This window comes from Ptychodera flava, chromosome 19 (genome assembly GCF_041260155.1).
Source record: "Ptychodera flava strain L36383 chromosome 19, AS_Pfla_20210202, whole genome shotgun sequence".
Classification (NCBI taxonomy): domain Eukaryota; kingdom Metazoa; phylum Hemichordata; class Enteropneusta; family Ptychoderidae; genus Ptychodera; species Ptychodera flava.
The window spans coordinates 31,001,583-31,020,277 of NC_091946.1; positions in this window are offsets into that span (position 1 = coordinate 31,001,583).

Genomic DNA, 18,695 nt, shown 5'->3' on the forward strand with positions numbered 1-18,695 from the left:
CAATCAGAGCAACGCGCTAGTGTACTTGACTTACACTTACGAAATATAATAATTTATGATTTGCTAAGTCATCTGAAAAAAAACAACGCCATTGAACGAGTAACGGTATGTAATTTTTATCATTAACAGGTATATTTTCGCGGCTAAAACTACTTGTACTTTATCGTCTTTGTGCACTTGAATATTTGTTTTTGGAATAAGCATATTAACATTCACAACTGCCACAATAGGTTGCTAATACTTGAAGAATTTCCGCATTCCTATGATTATATTGAATATACTCATATGTTATTGTAGTTCGAATTTTTACACTACAGCAGTATTTAACTCTCAAGAGGCTTATCGCATTCAAAGTAATGGCACTTTTCAAATAGTTGGCACTTATTTTAAGGGTACTTAAAGCTTACAGCGTGTACAGTTACCAACGCTCGAAAAAAAATCATTTCTATTTGCAAACAAGGTTCTGGGAATGGAAGGTCTTGACCTATACGGGGTCGTTTAAACGTCTATGTATTCACTTCCAAGGATACAGTATGGAAAAGCTTTGCCGTTTAAAATAATTTTATTTAAGTTGTCCATTTGTACTTACAGGGAGGCATTAGGTCATTGAAATTGTTTTATCGTAAAGTTACGGCACACACTGAACTACTTATTAAGATATTATTACACTCTTGGACGCATGTGTTTGGCTATCCACAATTGACTTTTATTATAAAACTGCTACATAAAACACGATTGGAACTAATTTGGAATAATTGGATGGTTAAGTGATGTCGGTTTAATCTGAAAATGTTAGCAAATCTGCCTTTCTTTTCAATTTATACTCTTGCTTTTATGAGTAATTTGTAATATTGCAACATTCAGCCTTAGAGCACCTAAGACTTTTGAGAAATTTGAAAAATATGGAGATCCATCTATCCCAAAATAGTTCCAATCGTGTTAATTAAAGAATAAAAATACTATAACCGGCTTGACAAACAACTTTGACACATTATTTATCGATGGAGAGATTATGTTTTTTATGAAATATATTGTGCATTAATGTGTTTATTCAATATTTCTTTTTCACTGATAATGTACTTATCTTTCATTCCATCAAATTACCGAAATACTTCAAATAATTCAATAATATTTTCTTATTTGAATTTTCTTCAACATTTCTGGCATATATCAAGGTCCAAAAGGTTCAAAATTCAAGTTTTAAATAATTTACAGTTAGTGTATATTATATCGATTAACCTTTTGCGTGTGATTCCTTTTTATGTCAACAGAAATATCTCATTATGATAAATGATGTTACTAAAGATAAGTAATAAACTTTCTTAAATGCGCAACTTGCTGTGCAATTCTGGTTCAAGTGATGATTGGAATCAGTCGTGCCGTAGTTGAAAAAGTCGAGCGATTTCTTTGTCATGAACTATTATTGTTACTTAATACGAAGAATATGTTGGTGCAGCGCCCTCTTAAACAACTAGAAGTGATGTCAGATGTTTCGAAGGTTGGACGATATTGAACAACTTAAAGAATGTGGTATAAGTAATTTATTTTCGCCAACTCTTCTTTCAAACAATAAACGCTCTTCTTATCGAAATATGATAATTGTAGAGACTATTATTGGTGAAAGCAAAGCAAAGCAAAGTACTCCCTGATCAGTACTGTGGTGTGTCTATAAAATCTATAATTTTGTCACATGGCGTATGTTACCCATAAAGTGATGCGAAATTCTCTTTCGATCGATCAAATAAGGTTACACTCAAAAATGAAAAAGGGAATGGCAAACGTTATATGGATCCATATATACTCTATAAACAACGACAAATACACCAATTCAACATTATTTCCTTTGTGAAAAGCGATGTCCAACGGCCTTAAACACTGCATTTGATAAATATATATTATATGGTGTGTGCGTACCTGGATCCGAATCCATTCTACCACGTGACGCATCTCTAGCGGCGGTCGACATCTTGATGGAAGTGCCTTAGGCAGGATAATTTCTTTATACACCGATACCAATCGAAAATTCCTGGCAGTTTTCGAGGCAATGGCTGACAAAAACTTGTGCTGAAATATGCTCTGAAAATGTTGGAAAAGAGTACATTGTCGAATTGTCTCTTTGTCAATGCGGCATCTTCATTTCACCCTTTGGAACTTTAAACTGTAAATCTAAAGAACGGTAAACTATTCAAAGAATAAATGCTTTGTTGAAATCATCTTAGAAGTCGTAGCTTGTGCTTGATCACGATTTATGTACTTTTGTTAGGGTTTGATTTCAGTATATAATCGGTCTATCCATGAGAGTTTTCCCGACAAAGTGGAAGAAACCTTTGGTTGTACCTATACACAAGAAGGGTATAAAAACTAACGTTAGAAATTATCGCCCAGTGTCCCTCTTATCAATTGTTTCGAAAATGTGTGAGCAAATGATATCAAGACATGTATATAACCACGTAAAGTGTGTTTTGTCTGAACAACAGCATGGTTTTTTGCCTGGGCGATCATGTGAATCTAATCTATCTGTCTTGCTTAATGAAGCTCGTATTGCTGTTAATAAGGCAAGACAGTTGGATGTTATATATACAGATTTTTCCAAAGCATTTGACAAAGTGAATCATAAATATTTAGTTTACAAACTTAGTAAGTAGGGAATACAAGACGCCCTCCTTGACTGGTTTAGTAGCTACCTAACTAATAGATCCCAGGTAGTTAATGTTAAAGGGTGTAGATCAGACCCTGTCTTAGTTAAATCAGGGGTTCCGCAGGGGTCACAACCGGGACCACTGTGTTTCATTCTTTATTTAAATGATATGGTAATTTTAAATGTGGATCCTTAGGCTTTGCAGATGATCTGAAGTTGTTTAAGATAATACATAGTGTGAATGACTGTTCAATGTTACAAGAAGATATTAATTACATGTCCACATGGTCTGAGAAATGGAAAATGCACCTTAATTATGCCAAATGTGTAGTACTTCGTCTTTCATTGAAAAGATTGCCCATTGAGAGGGATTATAATATTGATGCTCACAACTTGAAGACTGTTTATAGTTACAGTGACCTAGGCGTGACACTAGACACACAGTTAACTTTTTCAACTCACGTTGTCATGTTTCCATTGTCACTGATGCTCGAAGACTACTTGGCATGCTAAAAAGGTTTGGCAAAAGGTTGTCGGTGGATGCATTGCTCGTGGTTTACAAAACCTTCATTAGAACTAAACTCGAGCATGCATCAGTTGTTTGGAACAGCATTGACAAAGTGTACTCAGACAAACTAGAAGCTGTACAGCGTAACTTTGTTAAATATTTGTGCTATCTTGTAAAAGTAAGGTTTGATGATTATTCATATGATGATCTGTGTGTTATGTTTAATTTACCAATGCTGTCTAAAAGGCGCACTTATTTTGACCTTGTTTTTCTTCACAAATCAATTCATGCCCTTCTTGATTGCCAACCAATTATTAATTTACACATTCCTGGGCGATCAACTAGATAGAAAAGGACATTTCATGAACCTGGTGGTAGAGTTAAATTTACTAGCAATTCACATTTTAATCGCATTCCAAGGCTATATAAAATTTTTATCAATGTCTGCCAATTTTTAATATTTCTGTTTCGAGTTTTAAAAGAAAAGCTAAAAGCGTTTGTTTTTGATTTTTTACTTTGTCCTCGTTGCATGTCATTTGTTTTAACTAGCTTTCTTGTCCTGTAACATCATGTTATTTGTTTTTTTACTAAAGTCCTCCTGTAAGTGCGGATGTATATGGTTTCTGAATTTACTGTATCATATCTGTGTTGGAGTTCAAAATAAATAAATGAATAAAAGCGACAGAAAGACATTCGTCGGTAAATTTTTTCAGCTGCCACCGTAACTCTACTGTATTTTTATCGTGAAGCTTGGAAACACGTTCACGAGACATTGAAGCATGACAATTTACATTTCTGAGAAACTATGCCCTCTAGCGTTTTGTGTTCATAATTATGACTATTATATAGACAAGGCCAGAAAGACAAAGGCCTAAATCCCTTGTTCTCGCATTAGTGCGTTCTTCTCCAAGTAAACATTTCGTTAGTTTGAATGTCTGCATTGTGTTATATTCAACTCAAGGAGATGACTGGTGATGTAGCAGTGTCGTCTCCCGATGTATTGGGCAAATGAGGCTGCCTTTAAGGTAGAAGGCGCCGTGGGGAGAGATATTAGGACTCTAAAACTTTTTCAATTCTTTTCTAATCTACCACTTGTTAATTTTAAAGATCTTGGTTTAAGGAAACTTTTCACCGATTTAGTTTTTCGAGATTCGAAAATTTTATTTTTCTCAATAGAGTTAACGCAGGGGTGGCGGCCGTTTTGAATATCGTTTTTAAACATCGGTAAATCTTGGGTTATTTGTTTCTCTGGTACCCCTGATTTTTATTCTTGATTTTGAAAGACAATGGTTGAAAGATTCCTTAAGGAAAGTTTGAGCAAAGTTTAAGTCTTTCACTTTCGAGGCGCATACTACCTTAATGGAGTTTTGTGAGTGGATTTGGAATAGAACGACAACACGTTCTCAGGGTAAGAAACTGAAATCATGGTTACCGAAGGGAACAAGTCAGACACCTCAATGTCGCATCTGTTTTTCGAAAAATAATGTGATCAAAACTCCCTTTGCGGCGTACGGTTTGCTGCTTTTGATTACTTCGCTTAGAAAATCAATTTCCGAAGTCCATCATCTGCCGCTACTCTGGCGAGAGCTGGTATTCTTAATATGACCGCCTGTGGCGGATCACGCCGCGCAATGTTGGAAGGGGGCTTTAGTTTCCTGCACATAGATGATTGCAATCATGAAAATGACAGTCACTTTACAGTAAATAAATGTCGTTGAACTGAAAACCCTTGTCAAAGTTTCAGCGTGTCGTTTTCATCTTATCCCAGAGACTTTCCAAGAAAATTGTTTTCAAACGGAAAGATTTCCTGGACGGAAAAAAGTTTTCTAAAATCATCTATTGACCCGTGGAAGAGCTGAGGGTATGAAGCTGGTTGGGTTTTTTTATCACGACTTTGAATAAGGTATCCAGGAAGAAGGACATTTATACGTATCCCTGTGTTATAGTCGGTCTATCTTTTGGTGTAAAACACGAACAAGAAGAGCGGAAGAATACACTGCACGACTGGTAACATTTCGTAGATTGACTATCGAGCTGTTAAACAGCTAGGGGCTCGTTGATCGTGCAACATCACGACTTCGGATATAGATCGCGAGAAGAAAGAATTTCTCTGCATTATATTCACATTACCTGCAGGGCATAAAAACGTAAAGAGAAGCCATAGAATGCATGAGTACATGACTGGTAATAATGCGCAGATATCTGTCGAGAAAAATGAAATTTTTGCAATGAATGTTCGCTTCATTATTATGGTGTCATATCCCTCAGTGTAATATTACCATATTCCTAAAGTAGCATTATCGTATTCACGTTTAAAATTATCATATTTCGTACATAGATGAATGTTCGAAAGTGCGGCGTAGCGAAGTACACTGGTGCTATCAATGTCTGATGTAAGTAGCTATTTCGGTCGTGTTATCGTGACGTCACAGTATACTTTCATGCCGATCCTACCAATTCCTAGAGTGGACAAAACATAGAAACGATAACAATTTCATCAATTAAAATATTCAAGAAAAAATTTGGGGGACAGCGAGCAGATGGAAAAAAAAGAGTACAATGAATAATAATACACTTGAACTTCAACCTTGTTAAGGACACCCTTGAACATTTATGAATATATCATACCTTTCACATTATCTCATGTTCATATCTCCATGCCAACTTCAGTGATAATAATTCTTCCACTTTCCGACATATGTATAGAAGTAAATTTCACAATGATATCCGTCAATTACCGAGGAATTCGAATTTTTAACAAATATCTGTATGGTTAATACTACAAAAATGGCTGTGTACATCTGCTTGTAAATGTTCGCATAAGTACTCTGTTTTTCAAGCACCTTGTCTCGGTAAACATCGTCGACATGTAACATGTGTTCGTTTTTAAGCAATGTCTTTTGTCTTTGAGATCTTCGCCACATTTGTACAAATTGACTTGCTTTATATCCCTTGTGTCCATACCAAAGGTTTATCATTGCTCTGCTGTGTCGGTGATGGCGTTTGCACTTTTCACGTCCGTGTCAGAGACAGTTGGCTATGTATTAAATTAGTTCATTAATCCACATTAGCCATTAGATCACTGGCTATTGAAATGGGTGTAAAATAGATGCCATTCTTGTGCCTGCATGGCTGCGTGGCATTTGTGTTTTTAGATATTTCATTATTTTGTCCTAAATAGGCTTTTACACACAGTTCGAAAGTAAAAGCAATGTTTCCATTGTATAACTTATGTGGCACAGTCGTAACAACGCAGAATTCATCAACAAGTGAGCGTTTAGAAATTTAGAAACACTTGCTGATGTTCTAAATGGTTTTATTCACAAATGTTCTCACAAGCCTCTGAACTCATTTAAAATCTACCAAATGTAACCATAGACTGTAGAGGGAGGCCTCTACTGTCTATGGTGTAACATACTATTGTCTTGACGTGTTGTAATGTTGTAATGCCCTCTTTGACGATGGTGGCGCTTTCATACTTGCCGAGGATTCGCGGATGTCGACCTAAATAATTTATCATGACGATCAAATATTTTAATATCAACTTGATGTTGTAGATCCTAGCTAACTATGAAATTCATTATTATAAAGAGACTTGTATATGACAGGTGCAAGTTTTCAGGGTGTCTTTGTAGCGTCTGCAGTCATTTTCTGGAAAGTCCCTCGTTCTAGTTTCTGTTGAAGGCGTTTCAGATCAGCGGCAAACCTCTAGCGAAACTTGACAAACACTGTACGTAATCAAGTGTAATTTACAAGGATAATTATATATATATATATATATATATATATATATATATAATATATATATATATATATATATATATATATATATATATACATATATCATATTTATATATATATATATATATATATATAATATATCTCCTCATGGGAAAGTACAGTGCTAGGTGCTAAAAACAGAGCTTTATAAATAGTAACACTTTCAAATGTAAAGTAATAATCACCACAAGGGTAATAACTCAAAGTAATCATTACATCGTACTTGAAGTAATTGGTGTTATATATATATATATATATATATATATATATATATATATATATATATATATATATATATATATATATATATATATATATATATATATATATATATATATATTTAAAGATTTGCTTTAAAAGCTTTAAGAAAATATCGAATATCTTGTCCATATCTTGTCCCTATTACGTGGCAACACCCGACCCGATTGTAATGGTTCACCACATGTGGAATAAATGTATATCACCAGAGATGTTCTTCTTTCTGTTCACAGAGTTTGCTGACACTTATGACATCTCCAAAGGTAGTATCGACGTCAAGAAATGCTGTACGCGTATTTTGATGTTCATTGTTAAAGAATGAGACCTTCGGTCAACATCGGGGTCATTTCAGTCGAACTTGTCCCCATCATTCAACAATGCATGTCATCAATGTACCTGTAGCACTGTATCAATGCCCAGTTTGATGCTTTTATCTGTCCCTTGATTGGCTCCATCCTTGCCTCGTCTTAATGTGTTCACATGATCAGTTTCTGTGTCCTGTTGGATGTCTGTTTTCTTTTTCTGTCGTTTATTGACTGTTCGTTTTTTAATGTATTTGTCCATGCTTTCTCGCTTCTAGCACTTGACACCTGGTTTTTTTATTCACTGACGATAGATCGAACCCGTAACATCTGTTATTTTTATCTCCTTACACCCAGTATTTATCCGTTGTTTTTCCAGTACCAAAATTTAATCTCTTTCACACTCGCACTGATGCGGTTATTACACTTTGAATTCACGGTTTAATTTTTGATTCGCAAATCTTATGGCAAGAATGAGGGCGCCCATATCGATAAAGAGAAAATTACATATACCACACCCCCGGGCAGGAATCAGTTTCTTCATCCAATTGCACCTGGCGCAATCAATTTTTTGCCACATTTAAATTTTTATTCAATAATCACCCCGGTAACTGCAAACAACATTATTTTGAATGAAGATGACAGAGACGTTTAAAATTAGATACATCTTCACTTTGGGCATTTCTAAATAAAGGTAGCTCAAAGCATTTCCACATTACCTAGAATATACTATAAACCGGTGCAACATCCTGGGAGTATTTTGTGCTTGGTTTATACATATTTGCTTTAAATATGGATGATACAATCAAGAAAAATCAATTCACATTTACTCATCTGTGCCTTACCCTTGAGCAGTGAACGGGAAAGCGGAAGAATATGGAGCCTGGCTCTTACTCTTTCATGAAAATCAGACTTCCTAGCAGGTTCCAAGTCATGGTGATTTCATTCATTGCCTAATCATCTCCTATTGCGTACACACTGCACAGTGAAGATTTTGAAAAAGTAAGGACTTCAGCGAATCACGGCTGATATCAAGTTGTGTTAATCATTGTTGATGTCGCGAAAAGTTTCATGCCTTGCCTAACAATACTGCAATAGACATAAACAGTAGTTTTATTTCGCTTATTAGAAAGTTGTAATGTTGTCAGTTGGAACAGGTGAAATTGATATCGATAAGATTTGAGATAAGACATCGAATATTTCTGATATAATTCATCTTACATAATACCTTTCAACCCCAAAACCGGTCTCATCCCACTTTGTCAGATAAGTCTAAAATGTTAATAAGCTTAATGATATTTTTCTTCCGTTCTCCGCACTTTCTTAAAAATCTCTATAGGCCACAAGTGCCAAATTGCACTCGTGAACTCATATAGAAATATGGGACATATATTCTTAACTGGCATTCTGAGGTCAAACTTCTGCTTTTTACAGACGCAATCTGATTTACACCATTTTGCAATATCCTTTTATGTCATCGTTCAAATCATAAACAGTTGGAAACAAGACACTCTCTTTGTCCGCCGATAAGAAACGGCGCGTTTCAAAATGCTTTTGAACGCGGTAAACCCCCAGCTGGAGTGACTTTGCAGAGAGCCTCCGGAGTGGCACGTAGATGGAGTCAATTATTCAGCCGTTGGTTGAAAATATTTGTATATACAAACTTGAATATTATTGTACCTGTCGACGCAAATATATTTAAATTGCGTTATGAAAATGAAATACAATTGAGATCGGAAGTTGTAATTTTACTATGTTACATCACATTCGTATACGACAGGAATAGAATGTCGTAAAGTATAGACAAGTATATCTGGATAGAAGGATTAAGTCCTAAATGGAAAAATTGTGAAGTGGAAATCTTCTAAAAAGTCAAACTCACTTCTTCGCGAAAACGTTGACATGAAAGAAAAGTGGAAAGAATTATGCATTCCGTGCCCACCGGTGACGAATTCATTGAATCTTTGAAAACCAACGATTTCAAATTCTTGTGCTAATAAACCCTTTCAAAGCTCTCATGATCCGTGGTCAGGCCTGGAGATTTGGAGCCATGTTTCCTGAGATATTGAATCTGTATGCAGATTAAGTAGAGTATGTATCCTAAAGCATACGGATGACGAAATGCACTTTGTATACAAATGGTTAAACTTTCTTTTCTAACTTCGTGAAAGGTTACAGGACTCTGCTCTTTTGTTGATACTCAATAATGGCAACAACTTGTGGCTGGTCGAATGCATTCAGTATTTCAAGCAAATGTCTTATACGTTACAGACGGCCGTGTCAGAAGAATATTGTAGCTACTTGAACCATGAATAAAAAAGTACATTCTCAGTCATGCGCAGAAGACTTTATGGCCTCCATTTCCCCTTTTTACCGTACGTTGTGAGTTGGAAACGGGTCAAGAATTTACTCTGGTTGGCAAGGAATAATAAAATCTTTTGAAGTTTGGAGTTGGTACAAAAACCGGAAGAAACAACAGCACGGCAGCTGGAGAGGGAGGGTCCCCGGGCTAAAGCGTCCGCCCCGAGTCGGGGGCAGCTACAATCTGTTTCAAGTTTGATCAGTATTCAAATATGACAATGAGCTTGGTACGAAATATTTTATGTTCTATGCATGTCAAAGAAAGGCGTTGTTGCAGACCAAGCCAGGAAGCGGCTCTAGACGGCCACTGTGTTAAAACCTTTTCCCTACAACCTACAATAGTTTGTTTCATATACCGTTTCTGCTTCAAACAATGCAATATGAAGGCAAGGGTGTTTTCAGTAGAACAATTCATTTTAGACATAGCACGAGTTCGCTTATACGTTGTTCCACGAACAAAGGTTCCATCAACACAGAGAAGAATTATGGGCAAAGATGAAAAAGTGATTTGCCAAAAAGTGTTGACGTCAACACAGCTATACACAAAACACAGACGTATGTAATTACGGCACTTAATAATTAATAACGTTAAAATAAAATAAATTTCCATATTTTTCGATCCCTTTCACAATTTCTGGCTGGCAGTTTATGTGTAGGTGAAACACAGTGAAAGCATGGAATTGGGGTTAGATGACCAAATTGTCTGAACTTCGCTCGCGTAAGTTCCGACGCGTAAGTTTCAAGGTCCCATTCCTTACTCTTTCCCTAAAAATAATTTATCGCCCCTTTTAGAACGTAACCTTTGACCTCATTTCCATAAGTACACACACACAACTTTGGAATCATCACTTCTTAGCATACCACTTGTGCGATGTTGCCGAACTGGGTAGCCGATTGAGAACCAAACTCAACATTTTCAAGAGAAAAAAGGCAAACAATAACTTAATAACACTTTTAGTGAGATTTGAAGTCGTAGGTAACTATACATTTTTCAAAGATACACAAGGATATTCAATGCTGATCAATATTGATCACGAATATAAAAATATATAGTGTTGAAGGAAACCCAGCAGTGACATGCCACCGATTCTCCGATTGGTATTTCATTGATGTGCATGATTTCCACTGCACATGTCTGTAACCTTCTGTGCTGCTGAGGCAACCGATACAGCTACATAAGGGGAATCTCAGAGTGGAAAATGAAAATATCGTTTCGCATTAGCCCCGTTTCTATGTGCCCCCTTTCTCTGCAGATTTAAAATATGTTGCGGCAAATTCATAGGAACTGTATTATTATGTGTCTTTGTGCGGATTGAAAATTGAGCTCATTAGAATTTGAACTGTTGGGTTCACTGTAGATGAACTACATACAGAGACGTTTCGGTTGAGACGGAATACTGTACATGAAAATGATCCATCTATCTCAGGGTATGGTGTGTTTTGTCCCGTAAAGCTTGCTGTACTGGCTAAAATTTAATATCAGGTCTCGAGGCGCATTTTATCTTACCAGTCATTAAAACACCTTCAAATTGTAGATAATGGTCGTAATTAAACTAGGTTTTCCAGAGTTTGGTACGTGTATACAGATCCACATAAGGCGTTGAAAGAGGGTGTAGCCGATGGCGACGGGAAGTGTGTAGAGTTTCAAATGACACAGGTAATGTTACGAAAATATTCGCAAAATGTTATCAAGGAACTTGTGTTAGCTATAAACTTTATCAAAATATATCACGTCCGCTTAGAAGGCTGGTTTACATAGTCGAAATCGGGAGTTAATTTTGTTTCTTAAATACATTTGCTCTGAGCCAGATGGTATATTTTCGTGCCCTGCATACACGAAAAGCTTGTGCTGGACATGATATGCAATGATGCAGACTCCTTTATGCAGATATATTCTGTTACACAGTACTTTGTACATCATAATAACTGTGTGTGTTCTCTGCCCACAGCTATCCCGCTGTTTTGTAGGCGGTTTAAACGGAACCACTGCGCATGCGTGATCTTGAAATCTTGTCCCAGATTCTGGGCAGGGTTTTGGGGGGTAATAGAGGAAAAAAAACATGTATCTTGGAACACGGATGTACAACCAGATAGGAAATGCCTCGGTTGTATTTTAGATACCTTATGTTCGGTTAGCGTTTGATTTTTTGTGAGACTGCTCACATTGTTCTGGAGACAAATGGCTTGCTTTGACACCTTATGTATTTCATCAAAGCCAGCAGTAATCTGACAGAACACACCATGAAACATCAAAATTACTTAGTAATATCGCGATCCGGTTCGAACTCACAATCTACTGTACCTATTTACCTAACGATGAAGTCGGCAATTAAAGCCGCTTGGCTACCCCCCCCCCCGAAAAAAACGGTGATAACCGAGCTAAGTCGATTTTTGACCGATACTCCTCCACACAGTTGTACAGTTCAATGAAGCTAACGTTGATACATACACGCTAGAGTACATCGCCCACGAACTCAATCGAGGCAATGAATGCTGAATGCATCGCTTAATTAGGCTTCAGAAAGCCCCGGGGATAAATCATGCAGATGAACGTCAATGTATGTTTTAGTTTATATAACATGAAATAGTTAAACACCTTAACAGTGTATCGTAGGTATAATAATCAGGACCTTCAAAGTATGATATTCAGCGGTTGTTTATAACATAGATCAAGAAGTCTCGATTTTTCGGTAAGGATTACCACGGTCCCTCAACATTTTGTGGAGGGACCGTTGGATTACTGATGATATTATTTGAGACATTCACCGTTATCGTAAATCTTTCAACATTTCGTATTTCACTGATCATATAATCATATGTAAATGTAGTTTTCTACGTGGGACTTGGCGGGCAGAACTGTTTGCACAAAAGTTGTACATACATTTTTAAAGGGGCGTGAGGATAAAACCTTCCTTTAAAAGTCTCTGCCCCAAGCCATTCGTGCCTTTTTAGTTCCCGTTATTTGACACATTATTTCAATCGAAAATATCGGTAATGTCAACAACAAATGATTTTTGTGTATCAAGGAGATGAAATGAACATTAATGCCAGAAGAGGGGACGATGTACGCAATTTATGAAATCACTGGAGGAAAATATGGATGCATTAAAGCAGCAACTGAGATATATGACTGCTTGAAGAAATGCAGCCGTTGATATGGTAACGAACAAATGCATCAATAAATGCAGCAGCAGTATAAAAGATCTTATAATTTATGCAGAATGCGAATGAACATCTACGTTGCCCTTGGGTATGGTTGTTCTTTTATTTAAACCTAATTATGTATTCATGACTATCACCGCTCCACGATGGAGGGCGGAAAAATATAAGCCATACAAACTAGCATTACTCAAAACTATGACAATCGAAAAATATGTTACTATGTATTTGGTCATTTGCGGTCTGTTGATGAGACAGTAATCTGATTTCTGATTTCCTTCTGTGTCGTGATCATACGTTTTAAACATGAATGCGAAGTCTGAGCTGTACCTGATGTCGAATTCAAGAGCTGTTGCAGGGTCTGGAAAATCATAAACGTGTAGGAATTTTTTGGACTATGAAACGAAAGGTCTGTTGTGTAACGGTACATATGAAATCATGCGAGTATAATTCAGATTCTGTAGCATGTCTATCTGCACAGAGCTGTATACAGTAATGCAACATATATATTGACACAAACTTTCATTTCTGTATCACGAACTATGTTAAAGCTAATGTAAAAATTGTTTATAGTTTTCTAAGAGACTTGCCTGTACTGAGGGGCTGCACACAAATTGTAACAGGTTTTAAGAAAGGCAGAGTAAGAGACTCAATCAAAGCGAAATTTCGCACCGGATTGCAAAAGCACAATACTAACACAAAACGACAATGTGTAAATAAGACATCTTGAAACTGTGTCCAAGAATAGATACAAACGTTAAGATATACATGTATATTTCATTGTGCGACATCTTAATATGTATGGTTTGCATACAGACTTGCACAGTGAGACATTTCTTCTCAAACAAAATGTTTAATTGGTGAGTTAAATTGCGACTGAACATCACTTTGCAGTGAGGACAGGGCTACTAAAGTGGTACGCTCCTAGAAATTGAAAGACTTACACTTTTACCCAAACTTTCATGAATGAAATTTCAATCATTGTCTTACCAAATCAAGAATAAAAATCAGGGGTCACCGTCCAAAGTTTGCTACTAGAGAAACAAATTTCCTAGCATTTACCGATATTTGAAATTCAAAATAGCCGCCATCCCTTTTTTCACCTCTATGGGCAAAAACAAAATTTGCGAAAACTAAGCCGGTGAAATTTTTTCTTTTACTGCAAGAGCTTTAAAATGAGCCCCAACAAGTGGTAGATCAAAAAAGAATTGTTAAAGTTTAAGAGTCCAAATATCTGTCCCGGGGCGCATTCTATTTTAAACGATATTTCACAGTACTAGATTGAAAACATTATTTGTTTACGTTATTGTATTTTAAAGCTCCTTTCTGCACTCTCTATATATCTTATTTTGACTACTTGAATAATGTTGAAATTTGTGTATGTTCGTGATTCTCTTTGAAATAGTCCTTATATGGTAAGGGGAGGTGTCTGTTACCAGAAAATCAGCATTCATCAGTAACCTCCAGAATAATATAAATATCGACTTTTAAGTACCAACGATTTGCAATTTTTAGTCAAGTTGTTCAGTGATAGATCCCTACACAGGCCATGTTCCATGGTAATTTAGTTTTCAGGTCGCCTTGAACTTTATCTTCTTTTAATATCATTTCTTCATTAACAGACTCGCCATATCAGCAAGTTTCCTGAGGCTGAACTCTCTCAAGGTCAGACTGACTTTATATCCATGCTGCGACCCTTATCAATGGTCGAATCAATCGAGTAATTTAAGATACCGTGTCAAGTTAAGATCATGAATTCGGAACGTGAATATTTTATTGTTTCGTGATTTTTCACTTGACACGACTGATATATACAGAAAGAGGAACTCACACACAGCAGAGCAACGGCGTTCGGTATCTAGTGTGCAAGGTAGCGGATATATATATATATATATATATATATATATATATATATATATATATATATATATATATATATATATATATATATATACTTGTTTAGTTCAAGATCAGCTGGAGTAGAGTGCTCAATACTAGAGTAGAGCTAAATACACAACTGAGTTGATCAGGATAATCTAAAATATTACATTTCCACTACAAATTTGTTTCGTATAGGCTGCAGAGCCGCCTACACTCATCGGGTGGCTGTGATCGACTGAAACTTTGGGCGGGAACGATTTCTTTTGTTTTGTTTTTGTTGGCACCTGTTTGTTGCAAAAGCTTGAATAATTAGTGACTGCACAGGAGAAATTTTCTCCTGTGTCTGCAGGTCGATACTAATTCGTTTCTATTGTTGAGGGAGCACATTTCTGGATATCTGAGGAGTATGAATTTCTCGTGGAGGCACAGATTGCATTTTTTTGTGACGTTGGAGTATGGACTGCATTGCTTTATTATTTTCCAGTCAATCCTGTATTCTGTCTTTGCATCTTTCAGTGACCAGATGTGCTTGCTCAGTTCAGTGCTGTTTCTGTATTTTGTGTTGTGGAATGATAGCATGTGGATATTATATCTTGTTTTGAATGGAGTTTCCGTCAGGCCGATATATGTTGCGTGTGTATTGTTGTCTTCTCTGGTGACCGTTGCTCGGTAAACAACACGCTCAGTGAGGCATTTTCTTGGCAGTGGACATTTGTTCTTTTGTCTGCAGTTGCATTTAGTGGCGACGGTGGCGGTTGTATTCTTGTTTTCTATTTCTTTGGCAAGTACTGATTTGTTGTGTGAAGTGATAATACTTTGCATGTTCGGCATACAGCTGTAGCTTAGTTTGAGTGTATTCCTGTTGAATATCTTCCTGAGTGGATGATCGTGGCGGAAACATTTGTCGATTAAATGTAGAAATTTGCGCCCGATGTTGGTGTTGACGCTATTGTCAAACGGTGGGTTGAACCATATGATGTGTCGTGTTCTTGTGCGTTTTTCCTGTTGTTGTACGGGTTTGAAAGTGAGTTGGTGGTCGTAGCCGCTCTTTTTGAGTGCATCTTGGTATGGTGTGATGGCTGAATCAGCCAACAAAAACAAAACAAAAGAAATCGTTCCCGCCCAAAGTTTCAGTCGATCACAGCCACCCGATGAGTGTAGGCGGCTCTGCAGCCTATACGAAACAAATTTGTAGTGGAAATGTAATATTTTAGATTATCCTGATCAACTCAGTTGTGTATATATATATATATATATATATATATATATATATATATATATATATATATATATATATATATATATATATATATATATATATACACACACACACACACACACACACACACACACACACACACACACACACACACATATATATATATGTGTGTGTGTGTGTGTGTGTGGGTATGTGTGTGTGTGGGTGGGTGTGTGTGTGTGTGTGTGTGTGTGGGTGTGTGCCTAATTAGTTGAACTGGATGGCAGGCAATCGGAAGAAGGTTATGAAAATAAAGACGAATCTTGTATTACTTCTTTGCGAACAGAACTCGACGCATTCTTCTGGGCTAGTTAACCTGTTTGAGATGAAACGTATTCAAAAAAACTGACATTTGAGATTTGAGTACATTTTTTCCGAGGGACTGATACAACTGAATTATTTCCAAGAAATAAGCCATTCGTCGTTCGAGAACATGTTAGTCGGGCAGTTTATGGTGAATCCGAGCGAAAACGGATGGAATTTGCGAAAACTAAATGACTTGCAATTTTAATTCGTTTCTGATCTCCTGAAAGATTGTAAATGCTAACTGTAAAACAGTTCGCTGTAGGTTAAGTAATGAATGGAATATTACTTTGAATGTGTTTTCCACAGCTGCGAGAGTCCTATTGACGTTTCAACAAACTCGGAACCAATTCTGAAATCCTCGTGAAGTTTGACAAACCCTTCTGTAGCAAAACATGCAAGAATTAAAGATTGTTAGACATCGGGAGAGCTCGCTGTACGTGCGGGAGACATTCGACTTGTTCGGTTAGTATTATATGATGTCGGTACACCCATCCTGTCCGCATTCTAAAGTTTTCCTCTTCGCCAACCACGGCGGAGAAACCCCGAGTGCATTTCTGTTCAACCCGTGCGCCAGAACTCCAGACGAGGGACGTTTCTATGGATACAAGAAGAGAGGATAGCGCACAATACCATGACAACAGTTGCAGGCCTTTCTATGACGTCCATTCACACTTTTCGATCTTAAAATCACGGACCAGTTCGTTGCCTTAAACGATTCCGGATGCCGCCAGCATTAAATCGTTCGCTGCTCTTCGATGGTCACGTACGAACGCGGCTACTCCTGTGGACGGTCCTCGGATGATTGAAGAATAGATCTACCGGGCCTATTGAAAATACATCGATAAAGAATCGTGACTGGGAATGCCATGATTTGTAAGTTAATACCCGTAATTTGAAAAATACCTTTTGTTAGGGGTGTGACAATGTGTGCTTTACCGGAAAATTCAAACGAACGCATGGTTAACTTACATGAATTGACAGATGATTTTTTGAGACGTGACACCTAAATATTATAGTATCGAATATTGAATGTCTACATACATACAGAAAGACAGACAGACAGACAGACAGACAGACAGACAGACAGACAGACATACATACAGACAGACAGACAGACAGACAGACAGACAGACATAAATACATACAAACAGACATACATACATACATACATACATACATACATACATACATACATACATACATACATACATACATACATACATACATACATACATACATACATACATACATACATACATACATACACGTGGACAGACAGACGATAAATTTACAGGCAATACTCACAGTATGTGAAGTCGACCTATTGTAGTATATTGCATGCGATTTTCTCTTAATTCGTCGCGTAATTGAGCCAGGTGCTCGAAAAAGAAAAGTTGAGAAAATCTTAGAAGCTTTCTGTGGATAGTTTTGAGTAGATTCTGCTATAATTATGAAGCCACATATCTTTCTTTTTTACCAGGTTGTCTTTCTAGGAATTGGCACTCTTTGGCTCAAGTTGATAAAGCTAGCTAAGAAAGGAATTGGCACTCTTTGGCTCAAGTTGATAAGGCTAGCTAAGAAAACGTTATAAGACCCCCCCCCTAAGCGTTTCTACGTCAACGAATCTAAAGTGTTGGCCAAGTGCTTAGGTAAAGGGTTTCCATCGTGGTACAGTTACAGTCACGTACATACATGTCTGTCTCTAGGCCTATCGGGTTCACTTCAATTTAATTGGCAATTGTAAGTTTTCGACTAGTGATTGATGGGTAACCAAATTATGAATGTGCACCACGAGAGAGAGGCTTAGGCATGATGTTGGTCGGAAATTGCAAATATGCCACGTTGCTGTTCAATTATATCACAAAAATAAAGCATACAGCATGTATTTGTACGTATCAGTAATCTTGAATATCTCCTTCTTATTCATTTCAATACTTTTTGGGGTTTTTTGCTTGATTATTCAATAAAACCTGAAGCTTCATATCCTGCATATAACCCCCTCCTCCCCCCCCGCCACTCTTTTCATTGGTTTTATTTGTAAGAATGGAACATTGAACATGCTTGAGTACAATGCTATTCGCACGCTATAGAAATAATAGACGGTCTACGTGCAAGCGCCTCAATGAAAAAACCTCATTCATGAGAAAGATGAAGAAATACACCTCGGGTTTTTTTTAACTTTGTTGTTTTTCTTTCGAAAATAGAACATTTGCAATTATTCCCGATGGATCGTAATATACAAGT